This window comes from Cyanistes caeruleus, chromosome 2 (genome assembly GCF_971803275.1).
Source record: "Cyanistes caeruleus chromosome 2, bCyaCae1.hap1.1, whole genome shotgun sequence".
Lineage (NCBI taxonomy): Eukaryota > Metazoa > Chordata > Aves > Passeriformes > Paridae > Cyanistes > Cyanistes caeruleus.
The window spans coordinates 31,391,043-31,404,012 of record NC_141702.1 but is presented as its reverse complement, the minus strand read 5'-3'; the positions used below and the strand labels follow the sequence as shown (position 1 = coordinate 31,404,012).

Here is a 12,970-nt window from a genome sequence, read left to right as displayed (position 1 = left end):
AAAGGTTTTTTGTTTAACTGTGGTATCAAAGATAGATTGTCAAGTAGGTAGGAAATAACTAAGAGCTGCTTAAGATCATTGGGGTTTTGTCTAAACTATTTTCTTAATTCCTTCCTTGAAGGAGACCTGTTTTTTGAATTTGACTAACTTACCTCAAAACTCAACATTGTGCTGTTGGAAAGTAACCATAATAAACAAATACCTTTTAGGTTTTTTGCTACTGTTATAGGTATTTTAAAATTTAAAATGGCCATTATTCATTTAAGTATCTTTTGTATTTGGTCATTACTGCATTAGAATTATTCAAAGAGAAACTTCTTTGCTTTAATCACAAGTTCTCTTACTGGACAGTGAGATAAAACAACTGTGATGGGCTAAAAAAAGTAACAACTGATTAAACATCAGTTTTATAGGTATAAGAGTGATTGAGGGATATGCCAACTTTGTTATCTACAACATAGCATTAGGTATTACTTTTGGAAATAAAAATTTCTTTTTGCATTGTTGGGCTACATTTGGGAGATCATTTTTTACAGAGAAAAAAAAACTTAGAGAATTTGTTGAACAGTCCAGAACTATTACATCATTTACATCTCTTAAATAGAAAAATAAGTATGATCAATGAGGAAAAATATAACATTATGAAAGAGAATGCTTTCAAATATATGCATGAAATTAGGCTGTAGAAGAAATATCCAGTTATAAATCAAATATAAAATATTCTATTGGAAAAATAGGGGATGGTCTTGCATATTTTAATTATTTCCTAGTGATGTACATAGGGTAAATGTACATTAAATCTTTGAGACAATGATTCATCTTTAACTAACGGAAGACTAAAATGTTGATAGCTTTCTAAGTTAAAAGGGAGCATCTAAAAGGCTCAAGAAAAATACATTAAAGATATATAGGATATACTTTCCAGTGTATATTCAAAATGTCTAACTTGCTTTATCATATTTTTCTCAAAGTCTCCTGTAGCAACAATGTTGTTAATCTGAAATAAACTTTTATTTCTTTCTATTATTTTTATGGTGGAGGTCTAAAGAAATATGGTTTTGCCTACAGATTGATGAAATACGTTTATTGATTGCATTTCAACTTTAAGATTAGGCAACAGCATAAATTTTTTCTTTGTCTTTCAGTGTAACTCTTTCATTATTTTACTGATAAGAGCAGAAGTTCTAACTGATTTAAAGAAGGAAAAATAGAAAATGTTTCATTTTTCATCATAAATAGTATGGCATAACCACAATAGTCTTTCACCTACTAACAAAAAAAAAAATGTATCTACAGCACAAAATGCCAAAATCAAAGACTATGTAATGAGGAAAATAAAATAATAGAATTTTTTGCTACAATAAAAGTTAAGCACAAATAATAAAAGCACATCAAGACTCAGACTGTTACTTAAGGTATGTCAGGAATCCAAAAATATCTAGCATACAAAACATACTATGCATTTATGCACAGGGTCAGATCCTGTCTCTCTAATCTCTTGCTTTTCAAATCAATGGGAAATATGCCTTAAGTCAACTTCCAAAGTATGTTTAAACATGTTTAACAGATACTGAAACTTCTTTTGTATGAAGTTATATAGAAGTCATTCTGACTATCACATGTGGAGAGAAATACAGGTTCTTAATTGTCATCTAGCAAAACTTGCAGGTGGCCTTTCTTTAAAATGGTCTCACCATTAGAAAGAGAAACTGTTTTGTAGCTGATTCTTTGGAGATCCTTTGGCAATAACCATGAGCTTTAAGAATTTTGTTACTAGAGACGGTGTGTTTAAAAAAATGTGTGTAATAAATAGAAAATATCTAATTGATACTGTTTCAGCAGGCTCACACCTCTCAGAGGAGGATCACGTTTTCCTTGCTTGTTTCATTAGTTGCCTATATGTCCAGAGCTTTAAGAATACTTGTACTTCACAGCAATTAAGGCAATCTTTTAGGAAAAGTTGTTACATATTTCAAATAGGAAACTTTTATATATATTGGAGGCATGTTTCTAAAAATAAACTACATCAAGGGCTCATAACATGGCGGATATTAATCTGTATACATACAAGCAAAAATACATTCCAAAGCAAAGAAAAAGGTCTGTCCCAGCTGGCAGCGATGTGACACCAAGACCAGTCCAGCTGGAGAGGTGCATGGCAAAAATAAAGGGATGGGAACAACAAGAATGATCTGGGAAACAAAAAAAAGGGAAGAAACCATGCACGGTTCAAGGGTTGAATCTCAAAGACTACCCCAGGGATCGATCCTCGAGGACCCAGGAATAAGGAGGGTATAACAATATATAGGGTGGGTTTGAGGGTGCAGGATCCAATCAGGAGCAGAGATAAGAAACATAACCATGTAAAGGGTAACCAGCCAATCATGTATCAAAACCAGGAACACAACCTCATTTGTAACAAACTGATTAATATGCTAACTCCCATGAAGCAACTTCTGTTTCTCTCCTCTCGCCCTAAGGGTTGATGTTCTCCCTCCTAGCATGGTGTTTCCCAGGGCGAGAGGTTGATGCTCTGTGCTTATGCAAATAGAGGCACTTTATTGTCCAACCCAACCAGACCCATTCTATAAAAGGTCAAGTTTCTGTACCTGTGAAGATGATCCGTAGGGCTGTAGCAGTCATAATGAAAGCAGAGGTAAAAATGTCACAGCATCCTCCCTGTTCTCAATTTGCATGACTTACTCCCCTACTGCTCATGCTGCTGGTGAAGACACCAGGTTTGTTGCTTGCAAATTCCCCTTCTAATCAGAACTTCTGAAACCTCTTACCTAATATACATAGGAGATCAGAGATCTGGACTGTGGAGATGGATCTGCTCCTGCTAGTGCACTGGTTAAGTACTGTACTGGCTCTGTCCCATCTGGGAAGTGGAGCCAGTTAAAGCATACGTACCAATAGCTACTGCAAATGATAGAATCCACATAATGCAGGATTTGAAAGACGTAAAGGGATAATTTCATTTGTCCTTCTGCCTAGAGTTATAACTTAAAATGTCACCAGTATATGCCCTTAAAAATCTCAGTTTAAGACTGATCTTCAGTCTCCACAGATAGTACACTAGAATGGGAGGAGTGGGGGGTGTCCATGTTAACTTAATCTTTTCTAGAAACAGGTTTCTTCTTCAGTTAGAATTCACTGTGCACTTTTTTAGTAACCTCTCTATACTGTAAGATTGTAGATACTGCTGGGTATCTCAGTCTTTTCTATAGATCCTTCAGTCTTTCATTTACTATTTTCAATCTCTCTGGGGTCTCTTTAACTTATCTGGTGGGGCATTCAAAATGGAATGCAGTACTAGTATAGCTCTCTCCAAAACTGAAAAGAGTGGAATGAGTCTTCTGACATATTGCAATTCCTTCAATATATCCTAAAATATTTTTCAACAAAACCACAGATCATGGTCAGTCTGTAATCCAGTATAAATCGTCCATCCTTTTATGTATTGTTCCCTAGCAGCTATATCTCAATTTGTATTACTTAATTTTATTTCTCCGTCTAAAGTGTCTGATTTTCTACATTTCTTTGCTGCATATCATCTTGATGGTTTAAGTAATTTCTTTTAATTCTAATCCTGTCCTTAACCCCTTGTTAGGTGTTTGCAGTACTTGTGGTCTGGCAGTGAAAGTAATAGAAATACAGCTAGGATAAATCTGTGTATGATAAGCCTGTGTAGGATCAAGTGCCTCTCTCAGACTGTCAGGGAAGCACAAAAGTGTGTTTTTCCAGCCTATTTCCTGGTTCAGTTTTAAGAAGTCATACACAATGGTTAATATCGTACTGGAGTCAGTATCACTTGCTTTCTCTCCCTTTTGATCCTGTGTGCCAGTTATTCCAGTGAAGATGGACAGAGCTGTAGCATGTCATCAGAGCTTTTCGGTGATGCTCAGGAGACTGGAATACAAGTCCCAGAGATCTGCAAGAAGACATTCACATCTGTGTAGAAGTCCAGAATGCTTTGATCTTCCCAGTGTTTTTCCTCAAGATGAGAATAGCCTTCTGAGACATTTCCCTCTGTTAGGAGGATGTGGATGTCCACTGCTATTTTTGAAGATGTCATTTATGTTCTTAATTAAGTTATATCCTAACAGCACCAATCCACATGAAATACTGTTATACATGCATTAATTGTCAAATGCCAGAAGGTGTGCTTGGAAGGCTCAGACAAGATAAAGTTTTCTCCAGAATTAAAACTCAATTAGCCCCTGTGTAAACCATATGAAGTAAGAGATGAGAAATATTTGTGGCATAGAGTGTGGGCCTGATGGAGTCTGTAGAGAACCTTGATTGATCTAAGCAATATGAGCCCTGAGACAGAGGTTAAAGAAATTAAAAATTACCTATGTGTGCCCAAAGTTATACTTTAAGGATATCTTAGTGGGAGGGGCTGTTCTAACTCACAGTGACTTGTGAGATCTGTGGTATTTGTTAACAAGCTGTACCAATTTGTAAAGTGGCCTATCAAAGCATTTGTTTTAACTTTAAAGATTCTCCAAGTCTTTATGCTCTTTGATAAATGACGATGTCAGTCATTAAATGTCTGTCTTTGATTCATTCCAGGCATATGTAATCCTTATCATTAGCTGCCTGTATAAAAACAAGATGAATCTGGTTGCCATTGGTGTGTTATTCCTAATGGGTACCATTAGGTCATGTTCAAGGAGATGTAGCTGTTAAAAGTCGGAGGCCCGGAAGCTAAGAGATAGTTGGGGTCAAGGAATGGCTGCTACCACTGTGAGTCCTGTCACAAATTGTTGGAGCCCCCTATAATAACACAGTCATTCACATTAAAATGTCACTTTTACTGCTGTTGGTTTCATCTAAAGCTAAGGGGAACTTAACTACTACGAGCATAACTGTTATGTGACTGGCCTACAGACTTTTACAGGAGTGGTTTATACTGTGTTTGGTGTTATTGTCCATTTTATGCTAAAAATGCTTGAGAGTTGCTTGAGGAGTTGTCTTTTCTGGGAGCTTGAGGTCCACATCAGCTTGCAAGCATATTGTGAACATGTGTAAGCATATTACTCAAATTATTTAGTGCTCAGAAGAAAGATAATGTTCCTTTTAATATCATGAAGACATTAATCTCTATTTCTTTTTGAGAAAACCCCATAACTTGTGATTAAATTTGCTTATTTTAATACATGGGACTCTGTAAATTTGTGAGTAAATAACCTAGATCACAAGCACTGTTTTCTTTATTTTCAAACAAAATAAAAATAGAAAAACTAAACAGTTTCCATCAGTTTGAAGATATATGTACTTTGACCTAGGGTCTATGATTGCTAAAACAATGTGAAACTTTTAACAGACTGTTTAAATTATGGTTACCATATGAGGACATTAAAGTGGAGCTGACCTATTATTAATGTCTGCCCTGTTTGCTGCCTGGTAGTACAGAAATTAAATGTATTCGTTTTCAGCATAGAAAAGTTTTAAAGTGCTGTATCAGTTTTCATCATAAAAATTCCAAATCCTGTACCACCCATAAAGATGAATAAAGATTGTAATCATTCTAGGGAAAATTTAGCAAGTTAAATATAATCTTCTTAAGAATAGATAATATAATTTAAAGAAAAGAAAACTAAATCTTATTCATGACCCACAACCCACGATTTTCTTTACAAGAGGAAAATTGTCGTTGAAATCATCCACATGATACATGAAATGTCCTGTGAAGAAATTCAGTGTTGTAGAATATTTCTAGTTTGTATAATGCATGAAATTTTGTTTTCATATAGCAGAGAATCTTAAGATGCCTTAGAACAATATATATGCTATCTAGTCTCATTTGTAGGATTGATTAACAAAGTTTTCATAATTTGGGGGTATTTTGAGTTGTATTACTATCCTAATTAGTTTATTTTACAGCAACCTGTCAGCTACCATTTTCTCCTCCCCAACAGACAGGCTCAACCTTGTTTTCAGAATCTCTTTATCCACTTTCCTCCCTGTGGCTCCTGCACTAAATGCAATCCTTCAACTTCTGTCATTGCTTATTCATCCCTCAGTCTCCCCTAAAATCCTTTCCTCTGTCTCTTTCCTTTCATTCAGTTTCTGTTTTCAGCTTCTTTCCACCTAATCTCTCCATACCAAAATCCCTCCCATGCTTCCAACAGAGACTTCTCCAATCCTTTTTGTCCCACAATTGCCACCTCATTCTTGTCTTTTGTTGTGGTTCCCTCCCACTGCTGCTTCTGCTATATTAGTTTGTTAGGATCCATGATCCATATTCAATAATGGAGGATAGTGTTATCTGAGATTTAGCTAGGTGATTTAAAAGAAAATCTTGCCCTTATTTCTTGAGAATATTTTCCTCAATGCCATGACTCATTTTGGTAATAAAATACATTCTTCTCTTATTTATTAGCTAACACGTGTAATTCTGTTTTTAAAAATGTTTCATACATACATGTAAGACTGAAACAGCATGCAAAACAAATTTCATACTCAGTGCAAAGAAGCTCAACCAAAACATAATTAATGCAACACAATGTTTGAGATTTTAAGCCAACAAAAGCCAGACCATTTAGAGCTAAGGTTCCCATAGCAACCTTATTCTGTCTCCTCCTGTGTCTGTGTGATAGGGTCTTTTTTTTTACATGACCACATATTGCTAGAGAATGGGCTGTATTATTCCATAAATAGAACATCAGTTTAATAGGTGAGTTAACTGCATAAGGTTTTGTCAAATTCTGTGTCTTCAAAGGAAGTTATAGCATTGTGGCTTGTAGAGCTACTGTACATATATAAATACTAGAAAAAAATTTATGTAAGCTGCAACATGTTGTTACAACATCATTAACATAAATCCTGCCTGCAAGTGAATTTTTGGCATGTTTTTAATTTCCCAGTTATCTACTTGCCTGTATATAATGGCTAAGTAATTATGGGAAGAAAATAGTTGGTATTTCTTAAAAAATAATACAAGAAGACTCGTCAATTATAAGTAATTATATTTCAGGGTAGGGAGCTACATAGAAGCATGTAGGAATTCAAAAGGGGCACACTTCAGGGCTTGAAATCATTGCATTTAACTGTAAACACTTATAAAAAGGGGGCCAAAGTTATATGTACACCTCGCAATTTCTCCTACAATTTAGCAAGGTGGAAGTGTGTCTCCAAACAGTGATTCAGTCCTGAGATATGATGTGCCCTCTGCCTGTCTTACTCCACTGACTGTACAGTAGGCCCAGAGAAACAATCAAGATTCTTTCCTTGCCTAATTTGTTGCTTCCAGTAGGACAGATCCAAGCTGTTTTGTCCAACAAAAAGGAGTGAGATTTTGAGATAATTCTGAGTACCTAATGTGTCATATGAGTTAGATCCAGGAGTCTCCCCAGACTGCACTGATACCAATGTCTAATCAGTGATTTCACATTCACTTGACAATACAGATGTGTTCTGGATTAGATAGGACAACACAGACTACCTCTTTTGAGCAGATACAAAACAGTACTTTGATTATTCAGGGCTTACATTGACTGAAGAAAGACAAATTATATGTTATTTGTCCTAGTATTGAAGTGATGCAGACCATAATACCTGATTTGTGTGATTTACCTGTGATTTATATATAAAGACTGTTGGAAGAATTTAACTTCGTTTATGTGTGTGTTTGAACCAGCAGGGACAGTTAACCTTTACTCTACTCTTTATATTCTTCAGCTGTGGCATTTTTGATACAGGACTGTCTCAGAGAACATAGAAATATATTTTTACAGGCATTGGATAAGGTTCTTCAGCACTCAGCTCATGATTTTAGATTTCTACTCTGGGTGCTGGGTCAGGCACTGCCACTCAAAGGTAATCAAACCCTAAATTTTTGTTGGATCTGGATGAAGGTAAAAAGTTGAGATCCCTGGTAATTTTTCTGCGCCCTTGAAATTTATGTTTGGAATTGGAAGTGTTCTGTGTGGCACTGATATAAAACTATGGCAAACCAAATGACAATCTGGTAATTTGGAGAGGATTTTAAAACAAGGATAATACAAAGAAGAAAAACACTACCACCACAAAAGAGAGAAATGTCATCCATTTCCTAAGTTGGGCTACAAAATTCCATACTCAGTTTCTTATTATAAAAATACCTACAAAGAAGACCTGGTTAATGTTTTGAAGGTTAGAAGCGAAGTGGGTGGATACTGCTGGCATTTAACCACTGTTAGCTCTGAAGAAATCTGACACTCAACAATTAGATGACTGGCAAATCCCTGAAGTATCTGCTTTCCTGTAATAATACATAGACAACAATGAGACAATGTGTCCAAATAAAGGTGGATAGCAGTCTGAAAAATTGAACAGTTCCCCATAGATATAGTAATGAGGAACTATTCAAATAATATCCTCTTTCTCACAGGAATATTCCAAAGCAGTAATCCCACTGTGCTCTGTTGGATTAAACTTTGTTGAAACGATTACATTTAATTGTAAAATCTTCATTGGAGATAGTAGTGAGAGAAGGTTAAATTTTTTTTCCACCCAGACAAAAAATCAAATGCATGAGATCCTAGGGATCTGAATGCCCAGAATGAGAAACTTTCATCTACGCACAGTCTGGTAAGGCAAAGAATAGCTCAGATGAAAACACAACAAATAGAAACATAATGGGGAAAAAAAGCCTGAAAGTTTGAAGTGTACAAGTGTTTGACTGCTGTTAGAAGTCAAGCCTTATATGTTGGAGAGCAGGATGAAATGGTATCTGATGCTACAAACAGGATAAATTGTCTAAATCCTCACATACACTGAGAAGTAGTCGGGGAAATTCTCTTGGGTAAATGCAGAACCAGCAGGCATACTTGACCTCCTAACTAGTTTTCCCTCCTGGCTGAAACAGTTGGAAACATTCAGTCTAGTGATAACCTGCATGACAAAGTCCACAGCCAACGGCATATTATTTCCTCTTCTATGACAGGAATAACTGCAGCTCGTCACTGGGAAGGAGAGCACCCCCCGTCAGCATGCGAGAAGTGCCATACTTGTGAGCTGGCTCTATCCCAGGACAAGAACCTCAGTAGCCCTGAGGGTCCACAGCAAAAAGTGTTGTTTTCTTACGGGGTTTTAGGTTATATTATTTAATTTCTTCACACATAGTTACTTTACAGGTTTATAGCAATCGCCTGGAGAAAGTGAATTTTGAAACAAGGAAGCCTCTTACAAAAATCACCTGTTTGGAGAGCCTTCTGTTGGGATTTTTTGGAGCAACTCCAGGTCATGTCCACTCCTGGCAGCTGCCCAATGTCACCTCATCTGCTGCCTTGGTGGGGCACAAGAGCCCTGAGTGGGCACAGCACTGCCTTTCTCTCCTGTAAATGCTGGAAAGTGGGGCCAGCCCTCAAAGAAGGGCTCTGGTATTGCTCTGCTCTGCCTGCCCCTTGGTGGTGGTAAAGGGGAAGGAAAGATGGAAAGATCTTGTCCGAGTGCAAAAATGTGTTTGTGATTGTCTAATGAAACCTGGCGTTACTGCTATGGTTAAATATAGACACTGTGTTACTGGTTGCCATGTTACTTGAAGAGAGCAGTTTGCAAATCTAGTGAACATAAGCATTATTTTCAGCTGAAAACTCACAGGCCTTTTTTTTTTAGGCAGCTGGTTAAACCATTCTTATTTTGCTCAAGCTATTTGTTACGAATTTCTTAATCATCAACATTTCCCTACCATTATTCATCGTATAGGATATTTGTAAGCATATTGGTCATAGCACTTAGATTACTATAAATAAGTATATATTAGCCTCCCAGCACACAGGTTGAGATATGTATATGAAACTACTTGCAAACAACAAATGCAGTTATTTCAATTTCCATAAAACAGTAGTAACCCATTAACAAAAACTGTATTGAAGAGTATTTTGAATTTCTCATAACTTATATGTACCTGTAAGAGAATGTACCACCAAGGGTAAGTGCAAAGAGATATTTAGCTTTATTGTCATCATGTGCCTGTCTTAGGCCTTGATGAAGTTCTTGATGCTTTTACATGCAGGGTGTACCATCTGCGGGACATTAGCAAGCTATAATGTAATGTAATGGCTTCCTGATACAGATCTCTTTGGTTTAAGCAATAGCCATTGTTTCTCCTTAGATGAAGTCAGAAACTGGCAACTTACATTTCACAGGTAAAACTTGGTGGAGGTTAGGATTAGTTTGCTAGAGATCTGCCATCAGTGATTGTCTGAGGCATGCCTAATTCTTAACTGGAGCTTCTGGTACAATAATTACTGTTCTGTTTGTAACAATGGTTTAACTGTTAAATAAGGTGTTTTCTCATAGATCGAAACACTAAAGATCAGCAGTGAGGTATCAGTGCTGTAACTTAAATTAACCTGGCACCATGAGATAAATTAACACTTAGAATACTGTTGCCAAGTCAGCAGGGGAGAGGAAAATCCAGTTTAACTCTAGCTTAATTTTAATTTGTCACTAGTACAAAATCTTGAAAGAAGTTCGTAGAGGTAATTCGTTCAAGTTTCAGATAGAAGTGGTTGAATGCAACAACTCTTTCAATAGTGGGAGCAAGGAGTCAGTAGATCCTGAACTGGGAGGGGAAGTATAACAAGAGCGACAGAGGACCAAGAGATCCACATAAAATTTTTAAGTCCTTCATCGGGACAAGTTAGTGAATGTTTTGGAGAAATGAATAATTTATTTGGGCAATTAAAGATGAAGTCAGAAAATCAGTACTTGCTCTTTCTTTATGTTCTTACAAGACAACTGCATAATACAGATAATACTGACTGATGTTTGTCAAATGTGTAGATGAAGCCAGGTATTAAGAACAAAATATCTCACATATATGTAATCTCAAAATATTTGTCCTTAGAAGTAAGAATTCTCCTATTATAAGAGTTGACCAATTGGACTTAAATATTAATTTAAGGCCTTGGGAAACATCTAGTTAGGTTATGGCAAGAAGAACAGGATCATGAGAGTTATTATGTTAATGTTGTCATTCCATATTAAGTAATATTTCTACTTCTTGTTTCTGGTTGGTTGACTATGTTTTTCATATATAATTATGTTTCCAGTTCTCATTTTTCATAGGACCCTGTACCCTCAACCCTACCTTATAAAATCTGTGTTTGCCCCATTGTTTTGTCTTCTGAGGTTGTTCCAATACCATGCATGGTTTATGTTCCTTTGTTATTTTATGAATTATTAAAGTTCTTTATTTTTGGGCAACCCAGTTGTACCCATCCCTATTTTTATTTTACCATGCAACCCCTGGCTGCACCAGTCTCAGTGTCATGGAGCTGAACGCGACATCCTGTTAATTCCATTATAGAAGTAAGAGTCTGTTATAGCTAGCTGACCTCTGAGAAGTCAGTCTTTCAACTATTGACAGCTTCTAATGCCTTAAAATTTTCCTAAAAATTAAGAAATACAGTTACCCTCACATAAAGAAACATAGACCCTGATGGGATCTTTGTCTTTCATGTTTTTAGATGAATGCAGAACTGTAGTCTACATCTAAGCAGGAGCTCTGTCATTCTTTTATGTTTAATGGAGAGAAATAAGCACTTCTAAGGTTTGACTCATTTGAGATATATTTAGCTATCTAGTTTAGAATGAGATGAATCGCTTCCTTAAGTCTCCTGGTTCTTTTCATTTACTATAAAGGGTATCTAGATGTCTAGCTCAGATGTAGATTTCTATAGTGTAGGAGTCCCTATTTGAATAGATGAATTGTATCCTGACAGATTTAGCAGAAAATACAGGCTGGCTATCTGAGTTCCTCAATCACACATAAATCCCTACTCTTGAAAAAGAAAATACTGGATAATGTTAGATTTCTGTGCTCTCTGCAATTGTCTCAAGATTAATTTAATTTTTTATTCCTTTCCCCCCTGATTTTTCTGGGCAGTTGTAGGAATGAGGCATACTGCCATGAAATATGCCGTAGAGATATAGGAAGGGGTTACTGTGGGTGTGATGGCTTTCTGATGGGTTGATAGGTATTCAGGTTGAGGCCTGATGACCCTTATCACTGCAATGGAAGACAGACTGATACTAACCTGTCACAGACACGCCCTTGGGTGAGACCCATAGCATTTGTAATCTCTTCTGCCAGAAGTGTGAATTAGCGTTTAAAATCCTCCATGCCAGAGGTCAAAAATATGATCACCTTTCTGACAAATTGATGGTCTTGCTATTCTGTCTTCTCCAAAGCAGTGATGCCTCTTTGTTAAAATTTGCATCTCTGACTATGTGGGAGTATACTCCTGAGCACTTGTAAAGAGCACAGTACACTTGTATTTTGTAGATCTAGTGAATCTGTCACTCGCAATCTTGGTTATGATAATAAATTAAGTTTAGCTACACCCAAACACGTTCAATCTTCCAGGATTAGCTGGAAAGCAAGAGTGTTTTTCTGCCGTATTTCTGTACTCTTAATGCAACAACAGGCTGTCCCCTAAGGCTTTTGCACCCTAATTGATGTTCAGAATATGCCTAAATGTCAGGCCATGATTAGACAGAGTCTTTCTGTGCCAGTGCTGAAAGTCGAGTCAACCTCACTGCAATTGTTCTGAGCCAGCTGAGAGCGCCCTGAGTCCAGGGACTGGCTTGGTCTGAGCAGCCTGCTTAGCCCTGGCATGGCACTACCTTTACTGTACTCACACGTGTCTTGATCAGCACAGAACACAGGCAGAGGGAAGCCCATCCAAGATAACCATGTAGGCAGAGCTGCAAGACACTTCCCTGTGTTTTTTTGCAGAGCAGCTGCACAGTGTGCTGCTCACCTGATTAGGATTATGTCTGTGTTATAGGGTAGGTCATTGCACGTGAGTAAAATAGAAAAGACAGAACGATGCCTTGGAATTGACGGATTTTTAAAGCTATTCCTTCTTTCTTCCATAAGAGCTGATTGAATGCACAACTCTAAAGAAAAGAGTGTCCAATTTTCTAGATAAGAAGAATCAGAATTTGCTGTTACACTGGTGTGAGTAAC

The 12,970-nt window shown here is 36.8% G+C and overlaps 1 protein-coding gene across 9 annotated transcripts in view; it reads left to right on the top strand.

Moving 5' to 3' along the window:
* FILIP1 (filamin A interacting protein 1) overlaps positions 1-12,970 on the top strand; it is a 136,968-nt gene that overhangs the window by 3,004 nt on the left and 120,994 nt on the right. For 3 of the 9 annotated variants that reach the window (XM_023922344.2, XM_023922339.2, XM_086876314.1), the window contains exon 2: positions 11,466-11,548. The exons of the other annotated variants lie outside the window; for them this stretch is intronic. The gene's annotated coding sequence lies outside the window, so the exon portion shown is untranslated. The remainder of the gene's footprint in view (positions 1-11,465; positions 11,549-12,970) is intronic. 9 annotated transcript variants of the gene reach the window in all.